This window comes from Podarcis raffonei, chromosome 12 (genome assembly GCF_027172205.1).
Source record: "Podarcis raffonei isolate rPodRaf1 chromosome 12, rPodRaf1.pri, whole genome shotgun sequence".
In the NCBI taxonomy this organism is placed as follows: Eukaryota; Metazoa; Chordata; class Lepidosauria; order Squamata; family Lacertidae; genus Podarcis; species Podarcis raffonei.
In genome coordinates, this window is record NC_070613.1 from 36,215,490 (window position 1) to 36,227,948 (window position 12,459).

General features: G+C 46.9%; 1 protein-coding gene across 3 annotated transcripts in view; it reads left to right on the top strand.

Moving 5' to 3' along the window:
- Positions 1-3,587: 3,587 nt before the first annotated feature.
- Positions 3,588-12,459, top strand: part of SNX10 (sorting nexin 10) — a 47,224-nt gene continuing 38,352 nt past the window's right edge. For 2 of the 3 annotated variants that reach the window (XM_053410016.1, XM_053410017.1), the window contains exons 1-2: positions 3,588-3,737; positions 6,908-7,011. The gene's annotated coding sequence lies outside the window, so the exon portion shown is untranslated. The remainder of the gene's footprint in view (positions 3,738-6,907; positions 7,012-12,459) is intronic. The other variant, XM_053410018.1, reaches the window with a different exon arrangement.

Below are 12,459 nucleotides of genomic sequence, written 5' to 3' on the forward strand. Positions count from 1 at the left end.
CTGAAGAGCTGATCGAGGGCACCTCCAAAACCCTTTGCAACACCCAGCTATCAACCGATTGTCAGGTCTTGCAGAACAGTCTGCAATGTTATTTGCAAGACTCTTGGCTCTTGAGAAGTCCCTGGCAGAGCATTCTTCAAGAACTCCACGACGTCTGCCGATCAGCCAGGTCTTTCTTGCAGAGTGCTTTGAAGAGCTCTAGCGCAGGCATCCCCAAACTCGGCCCTCCAGATGTTTTGGGACTTCGACTCCCATCATCCCTAGCTAACAGTACCAGTGGTCAGGGATGATGGAAATTGTAGTCCCAAAACATCTGGAGATGGGCCAAGTTTGGGGATGCCTGCTCTAGCGTATGTCTCTGCATGGCTTGATTTCAATTTGCATAGGCCAAAAGATGTCACCAGGTGTCACTGTGATGGGCAGATGGGTGGCTATGCCTACCTGCCAATTTTGTCACTGGTGGAGATGATGACCCGGCCTGCTTGGAGAGTCACTCACTGTGAGTGTAAACATTACTGAACTAAGTGGACCCAATTGTGTGATTAGGTCTAAGGCCACCTCCACTATAGTTCTCTCTTTGGTCCTGCCTCTGCAGGAGGCAGGACTAAATGAAGGTTGTGACTTGATCCAGCAGGTCTTTCCTGTTCTCTAGAAACCTGTTAGTCTTCAAATACATAATGGATAAGTCTATCAATGGCAATTAGCCTTGATGACTATATTATCCTAGCATTGTCGGAGGCAGTAGGCCTCTGAGTAACTGTTGGCTAGGAATCACAAGTGAGGAGAATGATGCTGTGCTCATGCTCCCTGTTAACATCTGGTTGGCCAATGTGGGAAAAGGATGCTGGACCAGATGGGACAGGACTTGGGAACATTTTTTAAGCCCTGGGGGCACATTCTCACACATGGGCGACCTGGGGGCAGAGGAAAGATATAAAGATGGTGGACATGGTCAGAGGCACAAAAGTTTGAGGAGCAACTGATATGACCCTTGCCTTTGTAAAGTAGGCTACTTTCAAGCCAGGCAAAATTCAGGATTTTCCCACACATACCTCTCTCCATCCAAGCAAGTTACAGCCATTATCCTAATGCAAGGACACATTATTCCCAGCAGGTAAAATCCCTGGGTGACTGTTATAAGAAAAACTGCTCCCTTTCCCTTATTATGGGGTATTCCAGAGTCCATATAGAGTCCTTAAATGGGTTCCCTATCAGTAGAAGAAATAACAGAGGCCAACCAGAGTATATTGTCTCAAGGCAAATCTAAAAAAATGTACTATAAACACTGACAACTGGGAAACACTGGTCTGCAAGCGCCCCAGTTGGAGAAGAGCCTTTACCAAAGGTGTCATGGGCTTTGAAGACACTCAAAACTCAGGACACAAGGGAGAAACGTGCTAAGAGGAAGGCATCCTTGGCAAATCCACACTGTGATCAACTCCAGTCCGCAAACCAATGTCCCCACTGTGGAAGGATGTGTGGGTCCAGAATTGGCCTCCACAGTCACTTACGGACTCATTGTTAAAACCGTGTTTATGGAAGACAACCTTACTCAGCTACGAGTGATCGCCAAAGAAGAAAATTGAGAAGCAGTTTTATTCAAGGAACTGTTGCAACAGGATCTCCACAGGAGGGAGGAGAACCCTGAACAATGGTGCGTAAGCCCTTATATAGACTTTTAAATAAATAAATAAATAAATAAATAAATATAATAACAATTTATTATTTGTAGCCCGCCCATCTGGCTGGGTTTCCTCAGCCACTCTGGGTGGCTCCCAACAAAATATTAAACAGAAATTGTCCACCCTGTAGCCCAAGACCACCCCCCTAAAACATCATACATACATCACAGAAGGAGGCTGTCTACAGAAGAAATCTTGCCTCCCAGGATACCTGATAATGGTCACTGATTACATTACCCAGGCAATCTGGCCATTCTTTTGTGATGGTTAATACTTTAGTTCCTGAATCCAGGTCACAGGCTCACCCTATTCATACACAAATGTGCCCTTAAGACAGGATTTGCAAGCAAAAAATGACAATGGGAAGGCTTTCTCCATTTGCCTCCATTACTGCAGAGGAATATTTTAGGTCATTGGGAGAGTCAAAAGGGCTTCAGGATTGCTCTCCCACACGATTTCAGACACATGGTTCATATATTGAGATATGTGTGCATTTATGAATATTCTATATTTGAGACCTTAAAATTCTTATAACAGTGACCTTGGGCCTTTCAGCCTAACCGGGTCGGGGGGGGGGTAATAAAAGGAGGAGAAACATGTACACCACCTTAAACTCCTTGGGCCAGAGGCACCAGCTTGCAAGGGAGACTGATGTTGCAAGGGTGAGTATTGCACCTTCCCCCTAAGCTGTTCAGAAGCTTTCCAGGCCTTGGGCAGGAGGCACCAGGGGAAAATTTGGGGTACTAGCCTAGTTTCCATAGTCGTGACCGCATGCCACTGGGGATGGATAAAAGGAAGGCAAGGGCGTGTCCTGGGAAGGAGAATGAACCTGGAGGACTGCATTTGGGTTCTGGGTGTGAGGTTCCTGATCCCTGCTATAGGCCTTTGGTCTGGACCCGAGGCGTCTGATGTTCTCCAGTGCCGCAATCATCTTTCTCTCTCTCTCTATTTGGGGTACCACAAGAAAGTGGCTGTTTGTTGTTTGACTTTTCATTTTATCTGCACAATTGTGTACTGGATATATTTAAAAGAATGTGATGTCTGCTAAGTATCTGCTTTTGATGTTCTCAAGTGCCGCAATCATCTTTCTCTCTGTATTTGGGTTACTGCAAGAAAGTGGCTGTTTGTTGTCCGACTTTTGATTTTCATTTTCTTTAATTGCACAATTGTTGCTTATTATATATATATATATGTAGGGGATGCGGGTGGCGCTGTGGGCTAAACTACAGAGCCTAGGGTTTGCCGATCAGAAGGTCGGCAGTTTGAATCCCCGCGACGGGTTGAGCTCCCGTTGCTCAGTCCCTGCTCCTGCCAACCTAGCAGTTCGAAAGCACGCCTAAGTGCAAGTAGATAAATACCGGTAGGTACCGCTCTGGCGGGAAGGTAAACGGTGTTTCCGTGCGCTGCTCTGGTTCGGCTTAGTAATGCTGGCCACATGACCTGGAAGCTGTACGCCGGCTCCCTCGGCCAATAAAGCGAGATGAGCGCTGCAACCCCAGAGTCGGCCACGACTGGACTTAACTGTCAGGGGTCCCTTTACATACATACACACACACACACACACACACACACACACATATATATGAGAGAATGTGACTTCTGCTAAATATCTGCTAAATGTGCAGCGCTAAAAAAGTGGAGTCTGCTAAATAAAGCATTTCCCCACTGAATTCATCTTCCCAAGCCCTCGGCGCCTCCTTATCAAACTTGCGGGACCCAGACAGGCTGCAATCCTGCTTCCCTTCATTTCCCCGCCACCCCCGCCTTCCTCCAGCTCTTTCTGATCAAGCCAGCCGCTCTCCCGGCCTCCTTCCATTGTTATCCCTCCCGCCTTCCCCCCCCCGGCTCCTCGTCGCAATCGCATCACGTGACGCCGTCCTCCGCGGCTCCTCCTCCTCTGGCTGGCGGTCACGTGTCTGCGAGCTCTTCGCTCCTGCCCCGAAGTCGCCTCGGCGGCTGCTTTTTATTCATTCGCCTGCGCGTCTTAGCGACGGCAGCGCACAATCTCGGGCTGCTGTTGCTGCCGCCGGTCTCGTTGCGGGAAACGGCGCCTAGGTAAGTCCACCGAGAAGCAGCCCCACCAGGCAGGGCAAAAGCGCCTCGGCTTGCCTCGCGGTTTCGGTTTCTACGAGAACGAGGAAACCCAGCTGGGTGGGCGGGATGAACGTCGGAACCGGGTCTTTCCCCCAGGGCTGGTCCGGGAGATGGTCTCTCCCCTGCCGTCACCCCCCCCCAGGGGGTTGAGGCATCGATCTCACCCCGACCCGCTTCAGACCGCTAGCGATGCCTCCTTGGAAGGCAGCGGCAGGAACCATACAATTGGAAGGGACCTCTGAAAGTCATCTAGTCCAACCCCTCGCAGGAATCGTTTGCCCATCGTAGGGCTCAAACCCACATCCCCCGGTCCTGAGTGCGCTTAGGGCAGGAGGCTTTAAGAAGAGTCCCGGGGGGATCTTTTTTTAAAGAGATCTGGCGGCTTTCTGGCTAGGGTGCCTTTGTTTTAAGCGCGTTGCTGGTGCCCAGGGTGAAAAAGTGAATACAGGAGAATAGTAGTAGTAGTAGTAGTAGCTTGGTAGGTAGAGCATGAGAATCCTAATCTCAGGGTCATGGGTTTGAGCCCCATGTTGGGTGAGGGGGTTGGACTAGATGACCCTGGTGACCCTTTCCAACTCTTATGATTCTATGAACAACAACGCTGCCTTTCCTCGTCCTGCTGGGACGTCGCTGTGATTCACCTCTGGAGATTAAAGCTCTTTAGCAAAGAGGAAAATGCACGAGGTCAGTTTGTGGGTCACCTCATAGGCGTGCCCAGCCCGGCATTTGTCACAGCTGATGGGGTGACGAAAAGCCTTGCGCTGGAAGTGATAGGAAGGTTGTGCATGCTTTTCGGTTTGGATGTGTTCTAGGTCATTTCCACAGGCACACTAGTCTCCTTAGGTAAGAGGTGGGGATTGGGATTTGATGGCTCTTAAAGGTTGCTGGAAGGCAATATCCTTACTGCCCATTGGCCCTACTGGCTGGGGGTTGATGGACTTTGGGAGTCCAGCAACTTACAGGGGGCTTCAGGTTCTCCATCACCACTTTAGGAACTTAAGAAGCTGCCTTATAACTAAATCATGCCATTGATCCCCCTTGCTCTGTGCTATCTCTTTTGGCAGCAGGGGCTTCCCAGAGTTTCATAGAGGGGTCTTTCCCATTTTTTTCTGGAAGATGCAGTCACAATTTCTAATGGATATCAAAATTTTAAAAATGATCGCCAATACAAAATACAACCAGCGTGGACTGTCTTGAGTAAATCGGGTGCCAAACAACATCCAGACCTTAATATTTGTGTTTTCATGTTGCATTTTTATGTTGTGAACCTCCTTGAGAACTTTGGATGTAGGGTGGTATATATACGTAAAAAATAAAGAAGAATAAAAACAACATGAGAGACCTATGGAAAGCAATCACATTTCTAATCAATATTACGCTTAAAAAAGCACAAATAAATGCTGTTTCAAAATAGAATAAAAATGGGCTGTCTGGAATAAGGAAAAGTGGGATGCCAAACAGTATTCAAATATTTAATATGCATTTAGACTGAAAGGGAGATGGAACAGCCTCTTCCTGAAAGTTTAGGTAGGTGAAGAGTGGAAATCAGCTGAAGGAAGAGGGGATATTAGGATTCTATGCTTCTTGGATCTTGCTTTTAAATTTCTGCGTCAACATTATATTGGCTTCCTAGAGAACTTCTGCCCTGGGGCAGCTCTAGAAATCAAGTGGGTAAATAAATATGGGGAAAGCAAATTGTCAGAGAAGGATCTGAAATATTTTCCTTGAAGCTTGCATTTGTTTTATTCTGGATTGCTTTATCTGATGTTTTAATGTGTTGCAAACTGCTTTGAAATATTTTCTTTTAAAAATATAAAGCATTATGAAAATGGAAATAACAACAATAATAATAATAATAATACATTTCACTGCAAAAAAAGTTGCCTAGACCTTCCGTTGTAGCCCACACAATGAGTTTTCTGCTTTTGACAGCAATTGCAATGTACTGTGCTAGATGCTGTACGACCATTAATTGTACAGTGGTTACATAAGCTTCAGGTTACATACGCTTCAGGTTACAGACTCCGCTAACCCAGAAATAGTACCTCGGGTTAAGAACTTTGCTTCAGGATGAGAACATAAATCGTGCTCTGGCGGCGCGGCAGCAGCAGGAGGCCCCATTAGCTAAAGTGGTGCTTCAGGTTAAGAACAGTTTCAGGTTAAGAACGGACCTCCGGAATGAATTAAGTACTTAATCCGAGGTACCACTGTATTTTTGTTGCTTCTTTTATTTCTTACAGATTGTATTTGTTGTATGCTGTAGAATCCAGACTGTAATACAATGAAGCACAATATAAGGAATAATAGAAGCAAAAATCAGACTGATCTAGTAAATTAGATCGGTAGTTGGGATCCTTTTGAGGGTCTCCCTTGAGAGAGTTGGTGGACTCTCCTTCCTTGGAGGTTTTTAAGCAGAGGTTGGATGGCGATCTGTCATGGATGATCTAGTCAAGATTCCTGCAGTACAGAGGGTTGGGCTAGATGACCCTTGGGGTCCCTTCCAACTCTACAATTCTGTGACTCTATAATTCCATTGATGAGCCAACATGACAGTGATGAGGGACTGAAGATTGGAGTGATCATTCTGTGATACTATGGCGGTGGACAAAGCTGCATTGTAACTTTTGAATAAATGTGTTTTAATTAAAACAAATCGGTACAGCTGTTTATTGCAATGGGTGTGCCATGTCTGATCTTCAACCACACATCCACAAGCACATTGTAGACCACCTGGATGTAGCAGTGGTTTGTGGACCATAATTTTGAGAACTGCTGCCCTGCATCTATTTGCTGTAGCATTGACAGTTTGCACTGGGCTTAGGTGACTTCCGCATACTGGTCAAACACAGCTGGGCAGCTAGCAATAAACTGAACTGAAGCTCCCTATGTGGACCTGTGGATTGTTCAAAGGTTAAAGGTTAAGCAAAACAACTTTGGCATCTTGTGCAATTGGGCATTGTATAATACGACTGAGAATTTAGCAACAATAAGCGCTCCTAGCACAGGCAGCGAACTGGAGCTTACCTGGCGAGTATTTTCCATCAGTGGAAACTATGGCGCATTTGAAATAGCTACAATTTAGATGGCCTCGCGTACCAGCAACTAATGCGCTTATATTGCATCTCTTGTAGTTTTCAACAAACATTTGAAGTTTTGACTGATCCGCTTTGGGTTGTTGCCTGCTAAATCCTATCAACAAGGTTGCGTGTACAAAACAAGCTCCCATTACTCTTGGGTAAGTACTCAATGATGCCTTGAGATTTATATTCCTTTTTGAGATTACTGTGTTGATACATATGGTATAACATGCATTGCTGCCACAGCAAGTAATGAAAGTTGTGGGCATTTACAGAAAGGGAACTGATTGTGTCAGGAGCCCTAGATCAAAGAATAGGCCAGGGATGGGGAACTGGTGGCCATTCAGATGTTGTTACAGTTCCCATTCTCCCTGACCATTGGCCGTGCTGGAAGAGGCTGATGGGAGTTGTAGTCCAGGAAGGGCTGGATAGCTTGGTTGGTTGGAGTGTGGTGCTGATAATGCCAAGGTTGCAGGTTTTATCTCAATAATAATAATAATAATAATAATAATAATAATTTTTTATTTATACCCCGCCCTCCCCATCCAAGACCGGGCTCAGGTCGGCTAACAACCAATAATAAAAACAAGTTGATTAAAATACAATTTAAAAGATTAAGATACAACATTAAAACAATTAAGGAGCAATCTCTTCATAGGAGGAGAAAGGAAAAAGAAAGAGGGGGAGGGAATCAAATTGGCTCCAAGCCAAAGGCCAGGTGGAACAACTCTGTCTTACAGGCCCTGTGGAAAGAGATCAGATCCCGCAGGGCCCTGGTCTCAAGAGACAGAGCATTCCACCAGGCCGGAGCCAGTGTAGAAAAGGCCCTGGCTCTGGTTGAGGCTAATCTAACTTCCTTAGGGCCTGGGACCACTAGGGAGTTGCTATATATGGACCTCTCGGGTGAAGACATATTTCTCCTGCCTCTACAGTGCCCTAAGTGGCTGTTGCTTCCTCTTTCCCTTGGGAGTCGGTTCACAGAAATTACTTTGCAAGTGGCTCTGCAGTAGGAGGCCTTGCATTTGTCTTCTACAGTGTGCCGTGAGCACAGTTGCTAGAAGGCAGGAGTGACCAAGGAAGACCTAGGACTCATGTTAGGGTCTCAGTTATGATGCTAATTTAGGGGGCCTTAATGAATGCACCAGGGACGTGGGTGGCGCTGTGGGTTAAACCACAGAGCTCAGGACTTGCCGATCAGAAGGTCGACGGTTCGAATCCCCGCAACGGGGTGAGCTCCCATTGCTCAGTCCCTGCTCCTGCATAAGGGACAGCTGCATATTCCTGTATTGCAGGTGATTCTCAGGGTCCCTTAAACTCTATGATTCTATGAAAACATCTGGAAAGGAAAACATCTGGAAGGTCACAGGTTTCCCACCCCTGGAGTAAGGTGGTGATGCTATCAGCAGGAAGCAGACTGAGGAGGCTGTTTGTTTTAGCTGTTCTTCAAAAATTCCTTAGCTGTTCCCAGCCAACATTTCAGGAAATTAGTTGATGGGTGTTGTAGGAGAAAAGTCAGGTGCCAAGCACCCCAGATCTGTGATTCTACTCTCATGGTCTGCTATTCTATGGAGGCAACTGGTCTGTCCTCATTAGCAAGCAAATAAGTCAAAGGAATGTGTCTTCTTGCCTCTTGCTCAATTTTGTACCCATTGACACTAGTAAGAGGAACTGTTCTAACTAGATAATGCTTATGGCTGTGCCTTTTCTGATCCTGGGACATTTGCTTGTCCAAGTCAAATACATGAACAGGAGTGGCACTTAGATAATAGTAAGCAATACTTTTTTTTTGTTGGCATCTGTCTGTAACAAAAATAAAAGCTATGGACGGTGGCTGTATAGGCAGCCTAAGATAAATACTTTTGCAGTCAAGAGTTAATAATCCATGGAATAAAATTTAATTTATTTAGGTTGGCCTAATTGGAAGTAATAAAGAATGAACACCCATCTGTGTCAACCTATCAATGTGCATACTCAGATGTAACACCAAACTGTGGTTTGGCGTTACATCAAGGGTAGGGAACCTTTGGCCCTTCAGGTTTTGCGGAAATACAACTCCCATCATCCCTGACCATTCACCATGCCTGCTGGGGATGATGGGAGTTGTAGTTCAACAACATCTGGCGGTTTCTAAGGTTCTCCACTCCTGTGTTACAGTGCACAAGCAGAGTCCCCGGGAGCCTCAGGCGCACATGTTCCCTCATCCTCCTCCCTTCACAAGCTGCAGTTTCTAAACTGACTTCTTGTTTGTTGGCAAGCCAGAGTGTGTAGTTGCGTTCAAAGGCAGCAATTTCTGGTTTGCTGTAGTCATTGTTTACTCTTAAACCAGGATCCCAGACAACAGTTTGACACTGGTTTGAGAGGCTGATTGAAGAGCAAATTATGGTTTGGGTATACCAGAGTTTGCCACATGTTGCTGCAACAGCAAACCATGGTTTTCCAAGGAGCTTTCTCTGTGTTTTCCTTTATTCTAAGCATGCGTACGATTGGTACCTTTGCCCGTGGTCCAGGCAGGAGTGTTGCACCATTCTGCTTGTGCATAAGAAAGAGAGATGGGGAACCTGTGGCCACCCAGACACTGTCTTGTAGTATTCTTCCATTTCCCCCTACTATATTGCTCCTTCAGCAAGCCGTTGCTTCCCCATTTTTACCTTTCGTGATTGATTTCACCAGCTCTCATGGCTTCTTCATTGCATGCCACCTCTGGCAGGCCCACACTTACCTAAATAATTGTTTGGCATTAGTCAGAAGCATGGAAAATCTGAAGTAGCCCTGAGCACAGTGGAGTAATTACAGATAGAGAGATGACGCAGTCACAGGTGAAGAGGTATTTCTCCTGGCTTTACAGTGCCCTAAGTGGCTGTTGCTTCCTCTTTCCTTTGGGAGTCGGTTCACAGGAATTACTTTGCAAGTGGCTCTGCAGTAGGAGGTGTTGCATTTGTCTTCTACAGTGTGCCGTGAGCACAGCTGCTAGAAGGCAGGAGTGACCAAGGAAGACCTAGGACTCATGTTAGGGTCTCAGTTATGATGCTAATTTAGGGGGCCTTAATGAATGCACCAGGGACGCGGGTGGCGCTGTGGGTTAAACCACAGAGCCTAGGACTTGCCAATCAGAAGGTCGGCAGTTTGAATCCCCGTGACGGGGTGAGCTCCCGTTGCTTGGTCCCTGCTCCTGCCAACCTAGCACGTCAAAGTGCAAGTAGATAAATAGGTACCACTCTGGCAGGAAGGTAAATGGTGTTTCCGTGAGCTGCTCTGGTTCGCCAGAAGTGGCTTAGTCATGCTGGCCACATGACCCATAAACTGTACGCCGGCTCCCTCGGCCAATAAAGCGAGATGAGCGCCGCAACCCCAGAGTCGGTCACGACTGGACCTAATGGTCAGGGGTCCCTTTACCTTTAATGAATGCACCAGTCCTACCCCTGACTCCTCCCAATTTTCGCCTAATCATACCTCCCTTGCACCCTTCTAAAAACAGTAGCTCAGACATACCATCGCAAAAGGACCAGATTCCCTCTGATCCTTTCCTGTCCAAGCACTAAACACGTGGGTTAAACATCTGATAAGCACCCTCAGTAAACAAGTCAGGGGAAGCCTGGAGACCCTGTTGCCTTCTTTGGCTAGACTTGTAGCCTGCCTGAGAGAGACATTGCGGGGTGGACCAGGTGAGCTGACTGGGAGGAACCCTTACACAGAGGTTGGAGGGCAAAACATGGCCTTGGCTTTATAACGTTATATAGCCGTTGTTAGGAAGCCATTATAAAAGGTTGTTGGCAATGGTCTGTCTCGAGAGACCAGGGGTTTGCAAACTTTTTCAGCATGGGTCCGGTCCACTGTCCCTCAGACCTTGTGGGGGGCCAGACCATATTTTGAAAAAAAAAAATGAACGAATTCCTATGCCCCACAAATAACCCAGAGATGCATTTTAAATAAAAGGACGCATTCTATTCATGTAAAAACACGCTGATTCCTGGACCGTCCGTGGACCAGATTTAGAAGGCAATTAGGCTGGATCTGGCCCCCAGGCCTTAGTTTGCCTACCCATGCTGTAGAGTGCGCCTCCGGGAGTGAAGTCAAACTCTTGCGTTAGCAGCACAGAAGTGACCTCGCTGGGGCGTAAGGCCTGGCAGAGTGTATGGAGGTCCGGGACTGCCCAGACAAGACCCCTAGTCTTGGCCTCACTGAGCAATATGTTTGATACCAGCTTGGCTTCATGAGTTTTTGGAAGGAGGCGTACAAGACATCATCCAACCGTTTTAGGGACTCCCTTCCAGATTTGAGAAGGGTTTACTCCTTAGCCTTTCCTTCTCCTGAAGATATCCCGCAAGGCAGTGGAGGTTTAGGGTCAGATTTTTCCCTCTTCTAGATCAGGGATGTCCAACTTCCAAGAGACTGCAATCTACTCCCACTAAAAAAAAACAACTGGCGGTGATCTACCCATTATATTGACCAAGGTTGTTGAGCTTTTTGGGGGAGCATTGGTCAGAGTTGTTCAGCTTTTTGGGGGGAGGAAGACCTAAAGTTGTTGAGTTTTATGGGGGGGGCAATCGATCAGGATCACGCGATCGACCAGGGACGAGGGACACCCCGACCAGTAGATCGCGATTGACCTATTGGACATCCCTGCTCTAGATGGGCTACCTTCTCATGTTAATGGTCCCTGTCTACCCCTCACTTCCCTCTACAGGACATGCAGGAAACCCCTTAAACTGAGTATTTTTTATTTTATTTTATAAAATAACTACTATTCCCCCCCTTTATTAATACATGAGCTGAAGCTAGCCTTCTCCAACCTGGTGCCCTCTAGAAGTTTTGTACTCCAACTCCCATCAGCCCCAGCCAACACGGCCAATAGTCGAGGTTGATGGGATTGGTAGTCCATCAACATCTGGCAGGCACTAGGTTGCTGAAGGCTGGCTTTAGGCAAATGGAATGTGTTGATTATTATCAATGAGTTGTGCTTCAATGGGACGCGGATTAATGAGAGCTATTTTTAGCTTCCACCTCTGCTGTTGGCAAAGGGTGAGGCCTTGAACGAAGAACTGTTTTTGGCCTCAGGCTTCACATCTATGCATTCAGAGATGAATGCAAGTGTCACAGCGTTGTTTGTAAAGCAGGGATGGCCTTCCAGACGTTGGACGTTTATATCTACGCCACTCCCCTTTTGGACGCCATCTTAAATCGGCTCCAGGCAGCAGAGCTTTTGATTGCCAGGGATCAGGCCGGGAATTATGGGAGTTGTAGTCCAGCTTGTTGTAAGGGGAAACACAGGCCAGTCTGTCTGACACTTCCCAAACAGAAAGTGCTGTGGCAAGTCATGAGAACCAGTAGCTGCGGTTGTGGAGTTCCTTTGCTTTTATGTAGTGAATTGTGAATCGGTTCTGAAGAGCCACTTTGTGTGCTAAAAAACCACCCTGATCCTTGAAATAGTCTGCTCAAAGGAGGGCTGGAATGTGTGGAGTCGACGTGGAGATAAACCCCTCTCCCAAGATAGTTCATTTCATAGATGTGGAACCACCAGAGCCGGCCCGCCCATGAGGCGTGGTGGACAACCTGCCTCAAGCACTGGAAGTGAAAGAGGCAGTGCTCCAGCCACCCCATTGCTTCCG